The sequence below is a fragment of the Triticum urartu genome, chromosome 1A, assembly GCF_056163025.1.
Source record: "Triticum urartu cultivar PI428250 chromosome 1A, HENAU_Tu73, whole genome shotgun sequence".
NCBI lineage: Eukaryota > Viridiplantae > Streptophyta > Magnoliopsida > Poales > Poaceae > Triticum > Triticum urartu.
The window spans coordinates 106281994-106305356 of NC_141873.1; positions in this window are offsets into that span (position 1 = coordinate 106281994).

The following is a 23363-nucleotide window of genomic DNA, read 5'->3' on the forward strand; positions in this document are numbered from 1 at the left end:
GAAAGAGTTGTTTCGTATGCCTCACGACAACTAAAACCGCACGAAGTGAATTATGCCACGCATGATTTGGAGTTAGCAGCTGTAGTGCATGCGTTGAATACCTGGAGACATTACCTTATTGGAAATCGTTGTGATGTGTACACGGATCATAAGAGTTTGAAGTACATTTTCACACAGAAGGAGCTGAACCTTAGGCGGAGGAGATGGTTGGAGCTTATAAAGGATTATGACATGAAGCTTCACTATCATCCAGGCAAGGCCAATGTCGTAGTAGACGCTTTGAGTTAGAAGAGTTATGCTAACACCCTAGTAAGCACGGGATTGCCAAAGGAGTTAGCAGAGGATCTCAGGGAACTTCAATTGGAGATTGTTCCTAGAGGTTTTGTTGCAACAATGGAAGTGCAGTCTACATTGTTAGGAAAGATTCGAGAAGCTCAGAAGGATGACAAAAAGATTGCCGAGATAAAAGAGAGAATGAGCGAAGGAAATGCCAAAGGTTTTCGTGAGGATGAGCACGACACCTTATGGTTTGAGGACCGTGTTTATGTGCCCAATAACACAGAGATCAGGAAGTTAATACTTCAGGAGGCTCATGAATCACCATACTCGATACACCTCGGAAACACCAAGATGTATTTGGATTTGAAGGAACGTTTCTGGTGGACTGGTATGAAGAAGGATATTGTCGAGTATGTAGCCGTATGCGATGTGTGTCAAAGAGTGAAGGCAGAGCATCAAAAGCCAGCAGGATTGTTATAGCCTATGCCGATACCCGAATGGAAGTGGGATAAACTTGGCATGGATTTCATCATCAGATTGCCCAGGACCAAATCAGGGTATGATTCTATATGGGTAGTAGTGGATCGCTTGACCAAAGTAGCTCACTTATCCCAGTGAAAACCACCTATACAAGTGCAAGGTTGGCCAAGATATATATGACCAGGATCATATGTCTGCATGGAGTTCCGAGGACCATCGTATCAGATAGAGGAACACAGTTTACTTCAAAGTTTTTGCATCAGCTGCACCAAACTTTGGGGACAAGGATGGAGTTCAGTACCGCGTTCCACCTGCAGACAGATGGACAGACCGAGAGAGTCAAGCAGATCCTAGAGGACATGTTGAGGGCATGTGCGCTAGATTATGGATCTAGTTGGGATGAAAATTTGCCCTACGTAGAGTTCTCATACAACAATAGTTACCAAGCCAGTTTGAAGATGGCACCGTTCGAAGCCATGTATGGATGAAGGTGCAGAACACCGTTGATTTGGGATGAAGTCAGAGACCGACAGTTGTTTGGACCAGATTTGATCAAGGAGTCTGAAGAGAAAGTTAAGCTGATCCGAAATAGACCGAAGGTAGCTCAGTCCAGGCAGAAGAGTTATGCAGATTCGAAACGCAAGGAGGTAACCTATGAAATTGGAGACAACGCGTATCTGCGAGTATCACCCTTGCGAGGAGTGAAACGTTTTGGAGTCAAGGGAAAGTTAGCCCCGAGATTTGTAGGACCGTATCGTGTTTTGGAACGTATGGGAGAAGTTGCCTACAAGTTGGAGTTACCTAAAGGACTGTCAGAAGTTCATGATGTATTTCATGTTTCACAGCTGAAAAAGTGTCATGTTGAGATGGCCTATATACCGTTAAGAGATACAGTACCCTTGGAGGCGATTCAGTTGGACAGTGAATTGACCTATGAGGAGAAGCCAGTCAGGATTCTTGAATTTGCCAGCCGAGTTACCCGCAGCAAGGTTATCAAGTTTTGCAAAGTTCAGTGGAGCCACCATACCGTGGATGAAGCCACCTGGGAACGAGAGGATGATCTTCGCAAAGACCACCCACACCTATTTTCTAGCCAACTCGAATCTCGAGGATGAGATTCATCCTAAGGGGGGTAGGTTTGTAACATCCCAAATTTTCAATTTGGAATGTTATACATAGATCATTCATGCATATCATATTTTATTGCATTTCGTTTCTCGATTCTCAAAAACCTAAGCAGCTCAAGGACCCTCGGAGAGAGTTGGGGATTCATTGTTTTCATATTAGAATTTTATCAAATATTGAAACGAGGATTTTGGTTTTAATTATTTTTCTCTCCCAAAATATTTCATATTAAAATATATGAGAGGAGATAATATGACTTCTCCAAAATAATTGAAATATTGGAGGAAAAATACTAAAATCAAATATTTGATTTTATTCGGATTTTATTGCTATTTTATTCGCATTAGAAAAATTGCACGTTTTTCAAAATTGCATTTTAGGGCCAAGAAAATGTTCATCTTGTTCTACATATTTTATTTAGACGGTGAAAATTTGTTTTGGCATTTTTAGATTTTCATTTTATTTTCTAGGATTTATTTAAGTTCCGGCGAAATTATTTATAAAAAACTCCAGCGCCCGACAAGGCCGAAGCCCAGCCGAGCCAGGCCGGCCCGCCGTGCCGCCACCGCCTTCCCCCGCGCACCCGTGCCCACACCGGACTCCGCTGGAGTCCGGGAGTCCGCCGCCGCCCCGGTTTCCCTTTCCCCAAGCCGACCCCCCCCCCCCCCGTTTATATGCCGCCCCGCCGCCACCGCCCCGTCCCGCCCGCTGCCGCTTTTCGCGCCGCCGCCCGCCGCTTGCCACGTCGCCGCCCTCCGCCGTCACCGCCAACGCCACCCAGCCCCACCGGAGCCCCGCGCCCCGCCAGATCCGATGAGGTAGCCGCCGCCGCTGGTTTTCTCTAGAAAACCGATCCAGTTTTTCTTTTGAAAACCCTAGGTTCGTTTTTTTTAGAATAGATCGGTTTTATTTTATTTTTCTGGTTTAGTTTATATAGCGGACGTTCATCCATACATTCGTTTTAACGAACGGTTTTCACTCGTTAGTTACAGATAACGAACGTTCGTTCATTAGCCTGTTCATCAGTTTTTCTTTTTCTCGGTTTTTTCACGATTATTTTCGATCGTGATTTCTGATCCGATTTTCGTTTCAGTTTATCTTTTCGCTCGTTTATCGGAATCAGGCGATTCAAGCGCCTAGATCTTCGTCTCGAAACCCTCTTTCTGTTTAATCAACTTGAACAAGATTTTTGTACTGTAAAATTTGACTTTAGTCTAGATTAGTAAACAGATCTTGTTGCTTTCACAGTTTGAGTTTCGTTGCTCCGTTTGATTTGATTCTTTCTGCGAACCGGAGTTCTTAAGTTGAACTTTCTGGTTAGATCTTGTTATTTGAGATTTACCCGTGTTTCTTTGCTTGATTGCTTATGTATGCTATTGTTTGTTTGCGATAGAACACCCGGAGTGCGAAGCGTGCTACTACGAGTCCCTAGGTTTTGCGAATCATCAGCAAGGCAAGTAACACTTTGATCATACTCCTTTCATACCCAGTTTTTATGCATTAGTTCCAATCCTCAAACATTGCATTATTAGGATGTGATTAACATGTGGATTGGGAAGTAGTTGATGAGGTAGAACATATTGCCCTGTTATATTTAAACCTTAGGAGTTACTTATACGTATTGCTTATATTGTTATGCTATGCTCGTAGACGTGATTTGGGTGAGTGAATCCATGACAGATGTGAGATTGTTAAGTAATGGTTCAACTTAAGGTGGCAACTTTAATACACATCTGGGTGGATTGCTTGTCGGGCACCTGGAGAATCCAGTGTTGTCCTAGGATATCCCGGAGTACCCATGTGATCATCCCAAGGTCCGCCACCTAGGCTCAAAGGGAACTAAGATATTTTCATGCTAGAAACTTCCGTGTGCAGCCACATGCTATTATGGGATCTAGCATAGTTGAGTAAGTTGCGTGAAGCTCCTGAAGAGGTGGATCAGCAGGTAGAGGGATGTAGGTTGGTATGGTCTGCCCGGAGTAAGGAGTTGATGCTTCTGAAAGATTGTGTCTCGGTCATCCGTTTCTCAAACACCATGTAGTGCGAGAAATTCAACGGAAGAGATCGAGACTTGTGGGGAAAAGTGAGCAAACCTCTGCAGAGTGTATAAACTAATCATGGTTAGCCGTGTCCCCGGTTATGGACATCTTGAGTATCTAGTACTTCGAGTATCCTAAGTATCTCATCACTATTAAATAATATTGTTGGGTTGTTAACTACTTTAATTGGGATTGAGTTGGAGGAACCTTCTCAATGATGTTTCAACTACCATGATAGTTAAATAAAATTTATTCCTTTGTTGTAGGGAAAATTGGCTTTTCGCAAAAACCATAAACATAGAGCTTTCCACCAGCCAAATATGCATGTCGTGATAGCATTATTCTGTTCTTGCTCTACCGTGTTATTTTGCCAGCATATTCCATGTGCTGACCCGTCTTTGGGCTGCAATGTATTATGTTGCAGACTTTTCAGACGAGGAGTAAGGTTCGTTAGGTCGTTGCCATACAACTCAGCTATGCCGTTGGAGTTGATGGACTCACTTTATCTTCCAAGCCTTCCGCTGTTACCATGTTAGATGGCCTTATGCCATAGTTACTGTAATAAGTCCTCTTTTGAGACATTCAATGTAATAAGTGTGTGATTGCTACTCTGTTATAAATCCTTCGAGTACTGTATCTGTCAGCATTACCAATCCAGGGATGACACGGAAGCACAGAGACTTGACCGTTTGAGGTCGGGTCGCTACAGCCTCCGACGAGCCGGAGCCTGAGGGAAGCACCTTCTTCCCTTTCTTCACGAGCAGCATCGCCGCCGAGTTGGTTCCCCCTTTTTCTGATATCTTTTTCAAGGTCCTTGACCACTTTGGGCTGCAGGCACTGCATCTCCATCCCAACTACATTCTTCTCTTGTCTATCTTCGCCTACTATTGGGAGGCATACCTGGGCGTGATGCCGTCCGTGGCACTGCTGTGCCACTTCTTATTCCTCCGCCTCACCGGCGGCCACATCTCCGGGTGCGCCAACTTCATCGCGGCCGGCCAGGTCAACTCGATCTCGAACACCGGGAAGAGGTTTGACAACATCAGGGCCAAATGGGTCATGATGAGTGCCAAGTGCGTCCATCCACGCTTGGAACTGCCGACGGAGGCGCCCCAGTCTGACAAGGGTGGTCTCATGGAGAGCTCGCCGACGAGCGGGCTTCGTCGGTGTTGGAGCAGATGAAGATCGATTTGAAGCCGGGCAATGCGAAGGCGGCCAAGGTGACAGGGGCCATGCTCCTGAAGGAATTCTTGACGCTGCGCGTTGCTCCACTTCAGGCGCGCACACGCCCTTTGTGGAAGCTTGGAGATGAAGAATACAATGTTCGTCTGAGCCTGGTGGCCTTGCCTGATGACGAGCTGACTGCAGTTCTGCACCTCTTGGTTGGGGATAACCAAGAGTACCCACCGAGCGCCTTTGTTCCTTTGTTCCATCGCAAGGACTGGGAGCAATTCGTTGCCTCCAGGCCGACCTTTGACGCGCGTGGGCTGGTACCACCGGTGCTCGCTGGGGCCTCTGTGACGCCGAAGCCGGTGGAGGTGTCTTCCGACAAGTCCCGCGGGGAGGAAGAGAGGGAGGAGGACTCGAAGGAGACTCCTGAGGGGATGGGGGAGAACTCCCCCTTGAGCAGGCTGACATCCTCTGCGCTCTACCAGACGACGCCGAGGTCGACGCCCGCCAGGAGGTGAGGGAGCTGCCCCTCAGCCTGACAAGGGGTAGATCGTCATTGGTCTCTCGAGATGCTGCTTCCGACTTGGTACCGCCTGGGACTGGCTTCGGTCCTTCTATTGCGCCGTCTTCTACCTCGGGAGCACATGTGCCCATTCCTCAGGCCCCGATGCTTTCGGGTTCTAGGATTACCATGCGGAAGGTGGACTATGTTGCAGTGGATCAGCAAGTGCTTTGAGCTTCGTCTTGTTCCTACTTGTACTTGCTCTTTTCTGACATTCGCCTTTGGTTTATCAGGCCGGTGTCTTCAGCGAAGAAGAGGAAGGGGGATGTCGCGGCCATGCCCCCCTCTGCGGAGAAGAGAGGCGACAGCACCCGCACCTCCCCAGCCCAGTCGCCCTCGCGAGGCCAAGAGGATCATCGGCGGGATGAACTAGCCCCCGTGTCCCCACTGGCTCCGGAAGTGCCGGCACCCGGCTCTGCTGATGAGGTCCCAAGGGCTCCGGAGCCCTTGATCTTCTAGGCTCTGGTAACGACGTCGCCTCCTTCTCCTGTTGCGCCTCTGGCTGCAAATTCTTCCCCTCCCTCCGTATCCTTGGAGCGTGTCTCTCGGGGATGGCCAAGCTGTGGGAAGACCTCCTGGGCGCGGAACCACACCTAGTGGCCGGGCGCCTGGAGCTGGCCTCAGGCTGGCTTCACTCCGACTCGCCCGTTCGAGCGTCGCTGAGCCAAGCCACAGCGGCCTCCGAGAAGGAGAAGCAGGCCGCCGCCAGAGTTGCAGCCGATCGTGAGGCGGCGCTAAAGGACACCGAGGCCACCCGCGACCGCTGCCGAGAGCTAGAGGGTGAGCTGAAGAGGCTGCGCAACAAGTGCGCAAAGGAAGCACGCGACCGTGAAGCAAAGGAGGATGAGATGAAGGCTCAGGAGGACGCCATCAAGGGCCGCGACGCCGAGCTAGGGGGGCTGACGAAGGCGCATGCCGCGAAGCGCAGCCGACTGGGAGAACTGGAGTAGAAGGCGAAGGCGAGGGAGGCCAAGCTCGACGCCAAGGCAAAGGTCCTGGTTGAAGACCGCGAGGCCTTCTCTCTTCTTGAGAAGAGGTCCGGCATGGTGCTGAAGTCACTGTACGAGAAGGGCCTGGAGAAGCCGCTGACCACCGACGAGGATGGCCCTGCTCAGCTGCTTCCCCACTTGGTGAAGGCGCTTGAGGAAGTCATGGACGGCATCGGTCCTATGGCTGAGGAAGAGGCTCGCGTCCTTTCTTCAGCTGCGCTGACACGTGTCTTCAGCCATCTGTACCTTTGCGACCCCAATGCTCGTCTTGACGAGCTGCTGGGGCCTGTAGCTGATGAACATTGTGTGGCCGCCGCCGCAGCCGTGAAAGATCAGGTGGAGGCCCTGCTGAAGAAGTTCCGCGGCTTCGTCCTCGCTCCCTCGACCGGCGATGCCACCAATCCTGCATATGGTGGTGTCCAGGGGTGACCTATGGCTGCATTCCTGTCTCATTCCTACAATACACATCAGGCCTCGTGGAGGCATTAAAACTTTCATTTGATATTGTGAGGACAATATGTCTTGTAATATTTGCTTCAAGATTTTGCGATTTTCTTCCTATTTGCTTTGTGTTCTGCGTCGGCAGAGCCTGGCCCCACGCATACCTCAACCGCCGTTGGGCCGAACGAAGACCAGGACGGACCAAGGAGTGAGGGGCTACGTGACCAGTTAGGCTCCTGAGTCGTGATGCTCATGAGTCCCCCTTGACGCGCAAACATCTTACAGGGAGAGTTCATGAGGATAGGTTAATGTTCTACGTCGGCAGAGCCCGGCCCCGTGCATACCTCAACCGTCATTGGACCGATTGGAGACTAGGACGGACCAAGGAGTGAGAGGCTACGTGACCAGTTAGGCTCCTGAGTCGCGATGCTCAGGAGTCCCCCTTGACGCGCAAACAATCTATACCTTTGCCCTCGCCGAGGCTCGGCTCGGGAGGGGCGTGCGACGACCAGGTCCAGGAGACCTGGTTGGGTGGCGTACGCTCGGGCATGACCCAAGCGCAGCCCCTATGCCAAGCCCCCTCGCGCGGCTCTCCCGAGGGGAGGCGTTGCGGTGAGGCCGGATGCTGAGCTTTGGGGCTCCCTGAGGTTGGTACGACTGTGAAGCCACCCTTAGTTGTTTATCACCAGCGCGGAGCATAGTGCTTCCGCTTGTGCACGGGCATAGCCGCTCATCGGCAGTGTCGACGGCCAGCGCGGAGCATGGTGCTTCCACTTGTGCGTGGGAGGGGGGCTCCCTCTGCGGAGAGCCCCCGGGGCGTGTACAGCCCCGCCCTGACACGTGGCTTGCACGGCAGGGCTAGACGAGGTGTATCTGGGCACCCGTGAGCCAGCGCGGGACTCACGAGGCCCTACCTCAAGGTGGGTTGCGCCGGGTCTTGGTTCTTGTTTGCGGTGCTGGACCTGCGAGGTGGTCAGACAACCTGCGCCGAACGAATCTCCTGAGGTTATCGCATGATAAGGCCAAGCACCAACGGCCCAGGAGGTGACGTAAACGGGGCCGGCCCGCCAGACAGAGCTCAGCCGTTGGATTTATCGATGTTGTAGGGACGGACCCGAGCACAGACGTCGTGCTCAATTTACTCACACGAAGGGTCCTGAAGAAAGACGGCCAGCGCGCGGTCCCCATGATGGGTGGCAATCGAACAAGTAGTAATCATAGGTAGATTAAACATGAGAGAAGCAGGCTTAAATAAATGCATGGGAGATACGTGCCACTGGGTCAGGCCCGAGCGGCTTGGGGATGATGCAGCCCGAGGGGCGCTCCCAACAAGGTAAGCTAAAGACATAAAAAAGGGATACATGCCACAGGGACGGACCCACGCGGCCTGGGAATGATGCAGCCCGAGGGGCGCTCCCAGCTAAATGAACTTGGAAAATGTCACCTGGTTATGTTGACGAAGGAGGGTTGGGGCAGCTGAAGGTGCGTAGTGAAGGGGTTGCTCTTCACGAGCCACCGGGGCCCTGAGCCTCGGGAGGCTCTGGGGTTCAGGTGGTTCCTCGACGACCGTCTCCATCTCCATCAGGACGATGCGATGCCTGGCCTCCTAAGCCGCTAGGACGCGCCACAAGTTGCGCTGGTAAGCGGACGACATGCTCGGCAGGCCGAAGGGCATGCGAATGTATCTGCGCGGTGGGCCCTCACAACATCCCACGCGCGAAGGCCAGAAAAGCTCCTGAGAAGCGGCCCTGTTGAGCCCTGGAACGTCGATGCTGACGTGCAGCCCGGCATCCTCACCTAGATGGGAAGCTGCACCTCGTGAGCGGCGGTCGCCGCGCATGGCCCTTGCGTCTTGCAATTCCTGGGTGGTCTTGGTGATGAACTCCTGAACGGTGGGCGATCCTTGCCCTGTGCCCTCCTTAGGGAAACATGCCGTGAAGCACGCCTCCAGGTGGTGCCCAAGCGCCTCCCTCATGATGTGAGCAAGGTCTGAGGCCTTCAAGAAGAAAGCCCCTGAGCCCTGCCCGAGGAGGGCGCCGGGCGCTCCTTCCTATGCGATGGAGGGGGCGCCTTTGGAGCGGGCGCGGATCCTGACGAGGCTCCTGCCGTGACACCACCCTCCTGAGGTCCTGCACGGTGTAGCTGCTTCTTCTTCTTGGGGATGGCCTCAGGAGGGCCCTCGCCCTTGCTGTTGGGGTTGTCGATTGCTGCAGCTTGGAAGGCACGCTTGAGGGAGCACACCGCATCTCTTTCTTCACATGGGACCGTGATGATCTCGCCGCTTCCCGGCATCTTGAGGACATTGTAGCCGTGATGGGTCACCGCCATGAACTTGGCCAGAGCTGGGTACCCGAGGATGGCATTGTACGATAGAAGGATGTGCGCGACATCGAAGTCAATGAGCTCGGTGCGGTAGTTCTTGCGTTCCCCGAAGGTGACAGGGAGGCGGACCTGCCCTATCGGTGTGGTGGAACCGTCAGTCACTCCTGAGAAAGGCTTGGTAGGCTGAAGCTGGTCATATGGCACTTGGAGGTTGTCGAACGTGTTGACGGACAGGATGTTGAGCCCTACGCCGCCGTTGATGAGGGTCTTCGTAACTTGCACATTGTTGATGACTGGGGAGAAAAGCATTGAGAGGGCGCCGATGGTAGCTGCGCACTTGAGCTAATCTGCCAAGTTGAACGTGATGGGGCACTGGGACCATCTGAGCGGGCGTGTGGCTTCAAGCTTGGGGAGGACTGCATTCACTTCACGAGCAAACTGCTTAAAGATACGCTGCGAGGTTGGGGCCTGGGCTCCGCCCAAGATGCAGGCGATAGCACGCGGTTCCTGGATCCCCCAGCCCCCTCGTCTTGATGGTGTTTGTCATTCCTTCTTGGTAGTGGTGGCAGCGGAGGGAGTCCAACGTTGCCTTGAGGATGATCCTCACGAGGTTGATCCCTCCAGGCGCCCTCGCGAGGCTGATCCTGCCAGCGGTCCTCACAAGGCCGGTCGCGCCACTCCTAGCGCGGGCCACGGTCATCCCAGCGTCCACCACCACCTCTTCCTCCTTGGCTGTAGCCCCGGTCGCCGCGCTCGAGGCATCGACCGAAGCGTCCTTCACGAATAGCTCTGAGCTCTTGACAGTTGCTGGTGTTGTGGGTGTTCAGGTTGTGGAAGGCGCAGAACGGATGGCTGCTCTTGGATGACTTTGGTTGGTCTCTGCCACGCTTGGTGTCTGGTTCTGCTGCGAGCACGGCTGCTCCCTTGCGCTTCACGTCCTTGGCCTTGGCTTTCTTCTCCTCTGGGTCCACAACAAGGAGCTCGAGGAGGGAGAGACACCCCTCCTCAGCTCTAGCACACTTGGTCGCAATGTTGAACAGCCCCAGGGCCATGCACAGCTCCTCGTGGATAGCGAGCTCTTCCTTCATCTTGACGTCGCGGACGCCATCAGAGAACGCAGAGATGATGGCCTCGTCGGTCACCTTGGGGATCTTGATCCATGCGCTGTTGAAGCGCTGAATGTACTTCTGCAGGGTCTCTCCTGGTTGTTGCTTGATGCGGCGTAGGTCACCCGTGACCGGGGGGCGGCCGCGAGTTCCCTGGAAGTTGGCGATGAAGCGGTTGCACATCTCGTCCCAGGAGGAGATCGAGCCCGGAGGCAGGTTCAGGAGCCAGGAGCGGGCGCCCTCCTTGAGAGCCATGGGAAACCAGTTCTCCATGACTTTATCGTCGCCGTTGGCCACTTCGATGCTCATCTTGTAGAGCTGCAAGAACTTCACGGGGTCGAGGGTGTCGTCGTAGCGAGGGGGCAGATCCGGCTTGAACTTGCCCAGCCAGGCGACGCTATGCAGCTCGGGGGTGAAAGCGCGGCAGCCCGCTGTGGTCACCGGGGCCCGCCTTTGGGGTGGAGCTTGGTCTTGATGGGGTCCGCACCCCGCCGCTACAGGTGGCGCACGGTCATGCCGCAGCAGCCGGTCCCGGCGCGGTGGCATGAGGAGCGGCAGAGCGTTTTCTTGCGGTCGAGGGACTTCTTGACAGCTTCTTTCTTCACATGCAGGCGCGGGACGCGGCGGGTCGCGTCGCGGAGCCGCGAGTCTTGGCACCAGGGCGCAGTCTTGGGGAAGAGGTGGTGGAGGCGCTCCGTGGACTACGTCGCCCGTAGCTGGCGGAGGGCGAGGCGGAGAGAGGGACAGCACAAGAGAGCCCCCCTACGGTGCGAACAAGCTCGGTGATGCAGTCGAGCCAGTCCTCGTAGAGGTCGTTGAGGGAGTCCTAGACCAAGGGGTCCTCGGGCGTCCGGCCTATTATCCTTTGGGCCGGACTGATGGGCTGTGAAGACATGAAGGCCGAAGACTACATCGTGTCCAGATTGGACTCTACTTGGCGTGGAAGGCAAGCTTGGCGACCGAAGATTCCTTCTTATGTAACCGACTCCATGTAAACCCTAGATCCCCTCGGTGTCTATATAAACCGAAGGGGGTAGTCCGGAAAGGACATCACATATACTCATTACCATACCCACATAGGCTAGACTTCTAGGGTTTAGCCATTACAATCTCGTGGTAGATCCACTCTTGTAACACTCATATTCGTCAATATCAATCAAGCAGGACGTAGGGTTTCACCTCCATAGAGATGGCCCGAACCTAGGTAAACATTGTGTCCCCTGTCTCCTGTTACCATCGATCCTAGACGCACAGTTCGGGACCCCCTACCCGAGATCTGCCGGTTTTGACACTGACATTGGTGCTTTCATTGAGAGTTCCACTGTGCCGTCAGCAAAGGGCTCGATGGCCCCTTCGATCATCGGTAATGACGTTGTCCAGGGAGAAACCTTCCTCCCCGGACAGATCTTCATATTCGGAAGCTTCGTACTGCGGGCCAACTCGCTTGGCCATCTGGGGCAGATCGACAGCTACGCCCCTGGTCATCAGGTCAGATTCGGGATCTTGAATTACATTGCGGACATCCGTGGAGACTTGATCTTTGACGGATTCGAGACCGCGACAACCGCTCCCCATCGCCCCGATGAACATGGCTTACACCTATCATCAGGCCGCATCCAGGAGATAGCTCATGTAGCAGCTCCGGCCTCAAATCTGGAGCAGTTCAAGTTGTCCGAAGACGGGAAGCTCAACCCCATCACGGGGACCACCAATTCCGCGGCGCTGGAGCCACACGCGGATTCCACTTCGTACGGTATCTGCATCAACGGAACCCCAGACTCGCCTCCGATGTCGAGCTCCGAACCCTGCGAGCCTGCGTACGCCGAACTCGATCAGTTATCGATCTTCAAGTTCAGTGCCGCAAATGTCTTCCAACACTCGCCCATGGGCGACGTACTAAATTCTCTAAAAAAAACCTATCCCCAGTGGGCGACCCGTCTCCGAACTATGTTCAGTTCGTACTTGCGGTGGACAACAGAGAATTTTTCTTCCCACCCGCCACCCACTTCATAGCCACTGTTAAAGATGTAACCAACACACCCGATGCCCGCGCCGAAGACATCGACGGTATGGATGATGATGAGGGGCAAGGCCAGAACTTACTACCCGCTAGACACGGGACATGCACTTCCTGGTATGACGTGTGTATGATAGACACACCTTACGGCGCTCTCGACGATGAGAAGGAGAATCTGGTCGAGGATAAACCGCCTGGTACACAGCCCGGACATCGGCGCCCTGGGCCTCATCACCCAAGAGAAGACACTGCAGCACCAGAGAAGACGATACTCCGACCAATGAAGACCCTATTGAAGTAGAATCCGAGTAGGAGGAACAGGAAGACGGGCAAGACAGCCCTGACAAACAGGCCACATGTGGGGACTCGGAGGACAGCAACTATTTCCCCCTCTCCGAGGAGGAGGAGATCCTCGGCAATGAGGATTTTACCATGCCAAAGGAACCTCTCGAGCAGGAGCGCTTTAAACGCCGGCTTATAGCCACTGCAAGGAGCTTAAGAAATAAGCAGCTGCAGCTTCAAGCAAGCCAAGACTTGCTCAATGATAGATGGACCGAGGTCTTGGCCGCAGAAGAATACGGCCTTAGCAGCCCAGACAAAATCCACCCCAAGAGTAGGTGGCTCCCTCAATACGATGGCAGGGCGATAGAGCCCATACCACCATCGAATAATGCGGCAGGGCGATCACAATTCAGTCCAGACAAAGCAGCAGCCCAAGCAGAGCACCATACCAACCCATCCGGCATGGAGGGTAGAGCAGGACGCACAAGATCGATGTACAGATCACGAAGATACACCCCGACCGACAACGATGGTCGCCTATCCGGACACTACAGAGCTGACCACGCCCGGTCCAAGCACCATAAACGGAGCCCGCCGGAGGTACATCATAGTGTGGCCCAACATAGAGGAGCCGCACACCCCCTCTGCTTCACGAACGAAGTAATGGAACATGAATTTCCAGACGGGTTTAAACCCATTAACATCAAATCATACGATGGGACAACAGACCCCGCGGTATGGATCGAGGATTATCTCCTCCATATCCACATGGCCACGGAGACGACCTCCATGCCATTAAATACCTACCTCTCAAGCTTAAAGGGCCAGGTCGGTACTGGCTAAACAGTTTGCCAGAAAATTCTATTTGCAACTGGGAAGATTTGGAAGACGCCTTTCGAGACAACTTCCAGGGAACATATGTCCGGCCATTATGCGCCGATGACTTAAGTCACATTGTCCAGGAGCCTGGCGAGTCAGCTAGGGAGCTCTGGACCAGGTTCTTAGTCAAAAAGAACCAAATTGTTGACTGTCCGGACGTAGAAGCCCTCGCAGCCTTCAAACATAGCGTCCGGGATGAATGGCTCGCGCGTCACCTCGGCCAAGAAGGACCCAAATCCATGACAGCCCTCACCGCTCTAATGAACCGTTTCTGCGCGGGAGAAGACAACTGGCTTGCTCGGAAAAGCAACGACGCCAGCGGCCCGGGCACTTTCGAAATCGAAGATGGCAATGGCAAGCCACGACGAACCGAACATAACAACATACGCGACACAGCGGTGAATGCCGGATTTCACAATCCGAAGCCCGGTCAACGGAAGAAGCCACTAAAGGCAAACCAGGATGATTCATCCACCCTTGACGGGATATTGGACCGACCTTGTCAGATTCACGGACTCCCTGATAGGCCAGCTAATCATACCAACCGTAAATGTTGGGTCTTCAAGCAGGCAGGCAAGCTTAACGCTGATCACAAGGGGAGGAGGCCACCGGGTGGCAAAGACGACGGATCGGCTCGCCAGCAGAACACCAGGGGCCAGAAAAAGTTCCCCTCCGACGTTCGACCACTCCCGGAACGCAAATAGCAGTTCGGCTCCCACCATCCACCTGCTGTACTGGCGAAATTTGCACCACGCGCACATCACTACGCACTCAAGATACCATGGGTATCGGCGGAAGCACACACTACAAAAAAAGACACATCCGTGACATTTTGGGCCGAACGAAAAAAAATTATGTCATACATATGACACTTCTATGACGATAATTGTGACAAAACCGGTATCATCATAGATGTGGTGGGCTCCTACTTCTATGACAAAAAATCATGACAGATAATGGGCTTTTCGTCCTGGGCGGGCCGAAGACGCAGCTGCATGACATTCTTTGGGCCGTCCATGACGGAAAAAACCGTGGTAGAAGAGGGGGCGAGGAAAATTTCGGGGAGTTCCCAGTTACGGTGGGAGGTCGGGGGCCGAGCGATGCGCATTTCTCTCATACACATACGCGCGTGTGTGCGAGGCGTTGGCTCTAATTGAACCCGAGCGATTGTAGGCTACGCATTACTGAACCCGAGCGATCGATCGATGGCTGTTAACTGAACCCGATCGAGCGATTCCTTCGCTACTGCTGCTAACTGAAGCCGATCGATGCTGCCTCTGGATGAACAGTGGGTGTTGCGGGGGGTGGATGAACAGTTCCCGGTGGGGGTGGATGAACAGGACCCCATGGTGTTGCCTTTGGATGAACAGGACCCCGATCGATCGAGCCGGTTGGGGTTGGATGAACAAGACCCCGTGGAGGGCTGGATGAACAGGCCCACCCCGTGGAGGGCAGGATGAACAGTAGACGGTGGAGGGCGGGATGAACAATAGCCCATGGAGGGGTGGTTGAACAAGAGCCCGTGGAGAGGGCTAGTTGAACAGTAGCCGGTGGAGTAGCGCGCGGCGGAGGCTGGATGAACAGGAGCCCGTGGATGAACAGTCGCAGGTGGAGGCTGGAGGAGGTCGATGGTGGATGAACAGTAGCTCATGGAGGCTGGAGGGGGTCGATGGTGGAGATGAACAATATCCCGTGGAGTCCCGTTTTGCGGTACGCCACACCCCTCCCGATGAACAGGACCCCTGTTTCGACCATAGCGCTCCAACACAAGTCCGTTTTGTCCGTTTTGCGGTACGCCGCACCCCTCCCGATCAACAGGACCCCCGTTTCGACCGTAGGTGGTCCGTTTCCTCCGTTTTGCGGTACGCGAGACCCCTCCCGATCAACAGGACCCCGTTCCGAACGTAGGAGGTACGTTTCCTGCGTTGTGTGGTACGCCAGGCCTCGTTTTCATTGCCTGTTCCGTCCAAGCCCTTCCGATGAACACGACCACACATTCCGTTCCGACCTAGCTGGTTGGCTCCCACACATTCCGTTGCCTCCCCATGAACATGACGCATTCTGTTGCCTCCCCGTGAACACTACGCATTCCGTTGCCTCCCCATGAACACGACGACGACGTTGTTTCTCCGTTCCGACCCAGCCATGTCAACGAGCCCTCGCCGTACGTATGCGCGAGTAGGCGTTCGAGACCCCGCCCGTATGTACACATACGTCGCTGTATTTTCTTTCTTGCACCCTGGCCGTCTCTACTACGACACGTGCGCGCCTCTACATCCACCAGTATATATGTACGTACACGTTCGCGACCAAAATGACAATGCTACGTACACTTCGACCAGGTGGGTCCCGACTGTCAGGCACTTCCTTGCGTGCGAAGATGTAGCTGGTGGGTCCCAGCAGTCAGGGGGGCGAAATACGGTGGCCCGTCCGGTGGGTCTGTCGGAGTAAATAGCCATGGGTAGCCTAGCCGGCTTCCCCTGGCACTTCTGCAAAAGATACGAGCCCGCCCGGCTCTCAAGAATCCAAGACATGAGGCCACCTTCCCCCCGCCGGCTGCGATCCAGACCGGCTTTGGGAAGGCGGTCCGACTTTAACCTTCATGAGAGGGCCGACTCCAAGAAGCCGGCTACGAGAAGGCCGACTCCTTCGAGCCGGCTCCCCATAAAGTAGTCAAGACCGTACCCACAAAGTTTGCACCCACCTAATGGCGGTGCGACGGGGCATGGCTACAGAAGAGCCTACCACCCCCGAATCCTGGGGCACGCCTGGCACAGTGCGCCGTACGAGGTAGGCATGACCCGTCCGGCGCAGCACTGTTGCCATGTTGACCCTGGCGTCACCCACGACGGGCCGCCAGCGTGGCCCACAGGCGGTGGGCCCCTCAGAGCAGAGAGACGGCCGAAGACGGGCACACCTCCAACCAGCCGGCCCAAGACGGAGGCGGCTCCCCGTAGCCGGCCCGCGGCCTCCCTCGAAGAGGACGCCCCATTAAGGAGACAAGACGCGGTAAGGCTACAGCGATCGTCCGACAGGCGGCGGTACTGTAGCCGCGCTTACCACGATGAAGCCCACGTCAACAAGATGAAGCCACAGTGACCCAGGGGTTGGCAGCCGGCGGGACCCACCAATCGGCGGGCCCCAGCAGCCGGCGCGGAAGCCGGTGAGCGCAGTCACAGACGGCTGGGCCCCGCGCCCAGCCGGATTACCGTTGTACCCTCGGGGGGTAGGCCTATATAAACCCCCCGGAGCACCCATGGAAAGTTTTCGACCCCCTGCTAGTTCTAGACACCATACAAGGAGAAGAAGCAGGCTAGCCGTGCCCTTTCTTCCTCCAGCCCCCCCCCCAAAACAGCTCAAGGAGCGTTGTGTAGCTACTTGATTCATCTAGTGAGCATGCGGAGACCCCGCAGAGCAGCAGTAGGGGTGTTATCTCCTCGGAGAGCCCCAAAGCTGGGTAAGATCCGCCGGCGTGCATGTCTTCGCCTCATCCCGCTTCCAGGCACCGGCGACGTCTTACTGGTTCCCACAAAGATAAGCCACCCGTTGGCATATGTCGCACCTACCACCCGACATTTGGCGCCCACCGTGGGGCCAAGCGCACCGTCGTCCGGAGACCTGTTCTGGACGGGAACCCTCTTCCTCCCCAGCGAGCGTAGCCAGCCCGGCACGCCCGATGGCGCTTGCCACGACGCGCTGCAAGGCGTCGCCAGCATCTGCGCGGCAAGCGGCCTCGCCGATCTCCCCGACGAGCTCGCCTACGATGCGGGCACTGACCGCCTCGCCAACCTTCTCGGCCAGCTCCATGTCTCCAGCGAGCCCGCCGCGGACCTGGAGTCGGTTGGTTCCACCGACCCGATGCCTGTCGACTCCGACACGGCCTCCGACGACGCCTTCCCCACCAACGTCGCGATCTACAACGACCCGCTTCCTCGAGCCGACGGCCACGATGCTGTCGCCGCCGAAGTGATGGTTGTCGGCCACGGCGGCCCGGCCGATGAGAGCGCCCGCGACGCCTCGCGCGCGGCGGCCCACGACTTGTCCGCTCCTCTCCCGGCCGACGCCGACGACGAAGCCCTGGAAGCACGCCGCCTCGCCCTCCTCGCAGAGGGCCGGAGGCTGGCCTCCGAAAGACGCCTCACTGAGGCCTACCGGCGCGAGGCTGACCGCGCCGCCTTCGGCATGCCGGCCTCGGGCGGGCCAAGCCGGGCCGGCCTTGTCAAGCAACACGGCGCCGTCATCGCCGACACACTAGGAGTCGACAGCCCGGTCTATGCCACTCCGCTCGAGAACTTGCATGCCGCCCGGGCGGCCGTAGACGAGCTGAACGGCCTGGAGGCCGAGGACCTTCCCCACATGACCCGGCGCATCCAGCAGTTGATTGACGCCGCCACGCAGAGGCACGAAGCCGACGCTCGCGCGGAAAGCCTTCCCCCGCGCCGAGAGCACGGCGCGACGTCCCGAACGCCGACTACGAGCGATACCCACGCGCGACGCGAGAAGGAGCCGGCTACCAGCCGCAGCCGGACCCGGATCTCCATCGAGCGGGACGCGGACGGTCATCCTCGAGCCATGGAATGGCGGGGCGACCCGCCTCCACCTCCGCCCCGCGGAGAGAGATACCCCGCCTCACTGCCAGCGGCGCACCCGACTCTCAGCGGCCGGCTGGGCCGCCGCGAAGGAATCGGCGAGAACGACGCCCGTCATCGGATCGACCGCCTGGCGTGATCCTTAGCATTGGAAGAAGAAGACGATGTCGGCCCGCCTTGCTTTGGCCCCCGCATCCGCGACGAGCCCTTTCCCAAAGGGTTCTCGCTCCCAAGAGACACGCCCAAGTACAACGGCTCCGTGAAACCGGAAGATTGGTTGATCGACTACTCCACCGCAGTTAGCATCGCCAACGGCAATCGGCGCATCGCCGTGAAGTACGTGCCCCTCATGCTGCAGGGCACGGTGCGGACTTGGCTCAACAGCCTCAAGCCGCGTAGCATCAACAGCTGGCTAGACTTCATAGAAGCCTTCATCCGCAACTTCACCAGCACCTACAAGCGGGCTCCCAAGCCCAGACAGCTTTCCTTGTGCGTGCAAGGCCCCACCGAGTCCACTCGCGATTACCTCACACGTTGGGCCGAGCTCCGCAACTCCTGTGAAGGCGTGCACGAGGTACAAGCCATAGAGTACTTCACAGCCAGATGCCGAGAAGGCACCCTCCTCAAGCACAAGCTCCTCTGCGACGAGCCGGCTACTCTCGACGAGCTTCTGGACATAGCGGACAAGTACGCCACCGCCGACTCCTCGATGAAGACCGAGCTTCGGGTGGATGCGTCCGGAAAGGTGCTCAACCCGGCACCCAAGACGCCGGCTGGAGAACCCGGCCGACACCCCAACTCGAACGACAACAAGCGCAAGGGCCCCGCGCCACCGCCCGCTAGCCGGCAGGTGGCCACGGTCGAAGATGCGCCGCCTGAAGAACGACCGGCGCCCAGGAAGCCCAAGGGCGGCAGGCTGGCTTGGCAGCCCGCCTTCTCCTACGAGCAAACCCTCGACGCCCCTTGCAAGTTCCACAGCGGCGCGAAGCCGTCCAACCACACGACCCGGAAGTGCAACTGGCTCACCCGAATCTCTAAAGGCGAGGGGCTCTTGCCACCTCCGCTTGCCGGCCCGCCGCCTCCGCCTCCGCCGCCTCCGGCCGCTCGGCCCGCAGTCGGAGCCGTGCGCGACGAGTTTCCTGATGAGCAAGCAACCTACATCGTCTTCACCAGCCAGCCCGAAGACCGGCGCAGCAAACGCCGAGAGCACCAGGAAGTCAGCGTGGTCGCTGCCAACCCCGCTGAACACATGCATTGGTCAGAAAAGCCCATCAGCTGGAGCCGGGCCGACCATCCGGAGGTGATGCCGTCTCCTGGCTCTTATGCTTTGGTCCTGGAAGCCACCCTGGCAACGGACAGACGCGCCGCCCGCTTCTCTCGTGTGTTGATAGACGGCGGGAGCAGCATCAACATCTTGTATCGTGACACCCTGGAGAAGTTGAACGTCAAGACAAAACAGCTCACGCCCACTCGGACAGTGTTCCACGGCATCGTACCCGGCCTGTCCTGCGCCCCCATTGGCAAAATCAAGATCGATGTACTTTTTGGGGACAAGGAGCATTTCCGCCGGGAAGCGATCTGGTTTGAAGTGGTGGACCTGGAGAGCCCCTACCATGCATTGCTGGGCCGACCTGCCCTGGCCAAATTCATGGCGGTCCCCCACTATGCATACCTCAAGATGAAGATACCAAGCACCAAAGGAATCATCACCGTAGCCGGCGACTACAAGAAGTCCTCCGAGTGCGCCGCGGCCAGCAGCCGGCTGGCCGAGTCCCTTGTGATCGCCGAAGAGAAGAAGATGCTGGACCGAGTCGTGGCCATGGCCGGCAAGCAGTCGGCCGTGCCCCCCGACCCCAAGGAGCATGACACTCAAGGGTCTTTTCAGCCGGCCAAGGAGACGAAGAAGATACCTCTTGACCCCGAGCATCCAGAGAGGTTTGCCGTCATCGGGGCAAACCTGAACAGCAAATAGGAAGGCGAGCTCGCCGATTTCCTCCATGAGAATCGGGACATCTTTGCGTGGTCCCCCAAGGACATGCCGGGTGTTCCGAGGAAATTCGCCGAGCACAAAGTACATGTTCGAGAAGACGCAAAGCCGATCAGACAACCCCTTCGCCGGCTGTCGGAGGAGAAACGCAGGATTGTGGGAGAGGAGATAGCCCGGCTCTTGGCGGCCGGCTTTATCATGGAAGTTTTCTTTCCAGAGTGGCTCGCCAACCCGGTCCTTGTGCTGAAGAAGAATAACAAGTGGCGCATGTGTATAGACTACACAAGTCTCAACAAGGCCTGCCCCAAAGATCCTTTTGCCCTGCCGAGGATAGACCAAGTGATAGACTCCACAGCCGGATGCGAGCTGTTGAGTTTTTTGGATGCTTACTCCGGATATCACCAGATAAAGCTAGACCCGGATGACCGCCTGAAGACCGCCTTCATCACGCCGTTCGGAGCCTTCTGCTACCTGACTATGACATTCGGCTTGAGGAATGCCGGTGCCACCTTTCAGCGTTGCATGCAGAAGTGCCTCCTCAAGCAACTTGGCAGAAACGCTCACGTATACATGGACGACATCGTGGTGAAGACGGAGAAGCGTGTCACCTTGCTGGAAGACCTCAAGGAAACATTTGAGAACCTGTGCCGGTTCCAAATCAAGCTCAACCCTAAGAAATGCGTGTTCGGGGTGCCAGCCGGCCAGCTCCTAGGCTTCCTGGTCTCTGAACGCGGCATTGAATGCAACCCGGTGAAGATCAAGGCCATCGAGAGAATGGCGATCCCTACCAAGCTTCGAGACATTCAGAAATTCACCGGGTGCTTGGCCTCCTTGAACCGCTTCATGAGCCGGCTCGGAGAGAAAGCTCTCCCCCTCTACCGCCTCATGAAGAAGAGCACTCACTTCGAGTGGAACGACCAGGCCGACCAAGCTTTCCACGAGTTAAAGAAGATGCTGGCCACGCCGCCTGTCCTCGCGGCGCCGACTGAGAAAGAGCCCATGCTCCTTTACATCGCTGCAACCAGCCGGGTGGTCAGCACCGTCATCGTAGTCCAGCGCCCGGAAGAAGGCCGAGCCTAGCCGGTCCAGAGGCCGGTGTATTATTTGAACGAGGTGCTGTCCGCCTCAAAGCAGAACTACCCGCACTACCAAAAGATGTGTTACGGCATGTACTTCACCGCCAAGAAGCTGAAGCCCTACTTCCAAGAGCATCCCGTCACGGTCGTATGCACTGCCCCGCTAGCCGAGATCATAGGCAGCCGGGATGCATTCGGCCGGGTGGCGAAATGGGCCATCGAGCTGGCCCCATACACGATCTTCTACCAGCCCCGCACTGCCATCAAGTCCCAAGCACTGGCCGACTTCCTCGTCGACTGGGCCGAGACCCAGTACCTGCCGCCGGCTCCTGACTCCACCCATTGGCGCATGCACTTCGACGGGTCCAAGATGCGCACCGGCTTGGGAGCCGGCATCGTCCTCACCTCTCCCAAAGGCGACAAGCTCAGATACACGCTACAAATCCACTTTGCCGCCTCCAACAATGTGGCCGAGTACGAGGTGCTCATACACGGGCTCCGGCTTGCCAAAGAGCTTGGCATTCGCTGGATCCTATGTTATGGCGACTCGGACCTGGTAGTCCAGCAGTCATCCGGTGACTGGGACGCCAAGGACGCGAACATGGCGAGCTACCGTTTCCTGGTCCAACAACTCAGCGGATACTTTGAAGGATGCGAGTTCCTCCACGTACCTCGAGCCGACAACGAGCCAGCCGATGCCCTGGCTCGAATAGGCTCCACCCGGCAAACAATTCCAACCGGCGTCGCTCTAGAACGCCTCCTCAAGCCGTCCATCAAGCCGTCTCCGGAATCCGATTCCATCTTCGTGCCGCCTGACCCCGATGCGGCCAGGTCCGGCTCGAAGAATCAAGTAGCCAACCTCAAGACCCCCGTAGCCAGCCCGGCCACGGCGGTAGCCGTCTCGGGGACTGCGGTAGCCGGCTCGGGGACTGCGGTAGCCGGCCCGGGGACTGCACCAGTACTACAGCCGGCGGCTGACTCCAGCACCTCACCGCCCAGCCCGCCCACCCTGGTGGCAGTAGCCACTTTGGCAGTAGAAGAAGTCGCGGCCCCGTCATGGGCTCAGTCCATCCTCAACTTCCTAGTAAACCAAGACCTGCCGGCTGACGAAACAGAAGCAAGACAAGTCCAGCGCCGAGCTGGAGCATACACAATCGTCAACAGAGAACTACTCAAGCGCAGCGTCACCGGAGTCCTCCAGCGATGCGTCGAGCAAGAGAAGGGCATCGCAATCCTCGCAGACATTCGCCAAGGAGAGTGCGGCCACCATGCAGCCTCAAGATCACTTGTCGCCAAAGCCTTCCGCCATGGTTTCTTCTGGCCGACTGCTTTGGATGACGCCAAAGAATTAGTCAAGCATTGCAAGGGATGCCAGCTCTTCAGCTCCAAGCAACACATGCCGGCTTCGGCACTCAAGACCATTCCCCTCACTTGGCCCTTTGCCGTTTGGGGACTGGACATGGTGGGCCCATTCAAGACGGCGCGCGGTGGCATGACGCATTTGCTCGTCGCCGTGGACAAATTCACCAAGTGGGTTGAGGCGAAGCCGATCAAGAAGCTGAATGGGCCGACTGCCGTGACGTTCGTCGCAGACATAACAACTCGGTACGGCGTGCCGCACAGCATCATCACCGACAATGGCACGAATTTCGCCAAAGGAGCCTTGGCACGTTTCTGCGCAGCCCAAGGTATCCGGCTGGACTTAGCATCCGTCGCCCACCCGCAGTCAAACGGCCAGGTCGAGCGAGCCAACGGCCTCATCCTCTCCGGCATCAAGCCCCGACTGGTTGTACCTCTGGAGCGCTCAGCCGGCTGTTGGCTCGATGAGCTGCCGGCTGTCCTCTGGAGTCTGCGCACTACACCAAACAAGTCAACCGGCTTCACCCCTTTCTTCCTTGTGTATGGTGCCGAGGCGGTCATCCCAACTGACATCGAGTTCGACTCGCCTCGAGTAACCATGTACACGGAAGCGGAGGCCAAGGAAGCACGAGAAGACGGCGTCGACCTGCTGGAAGAAAGC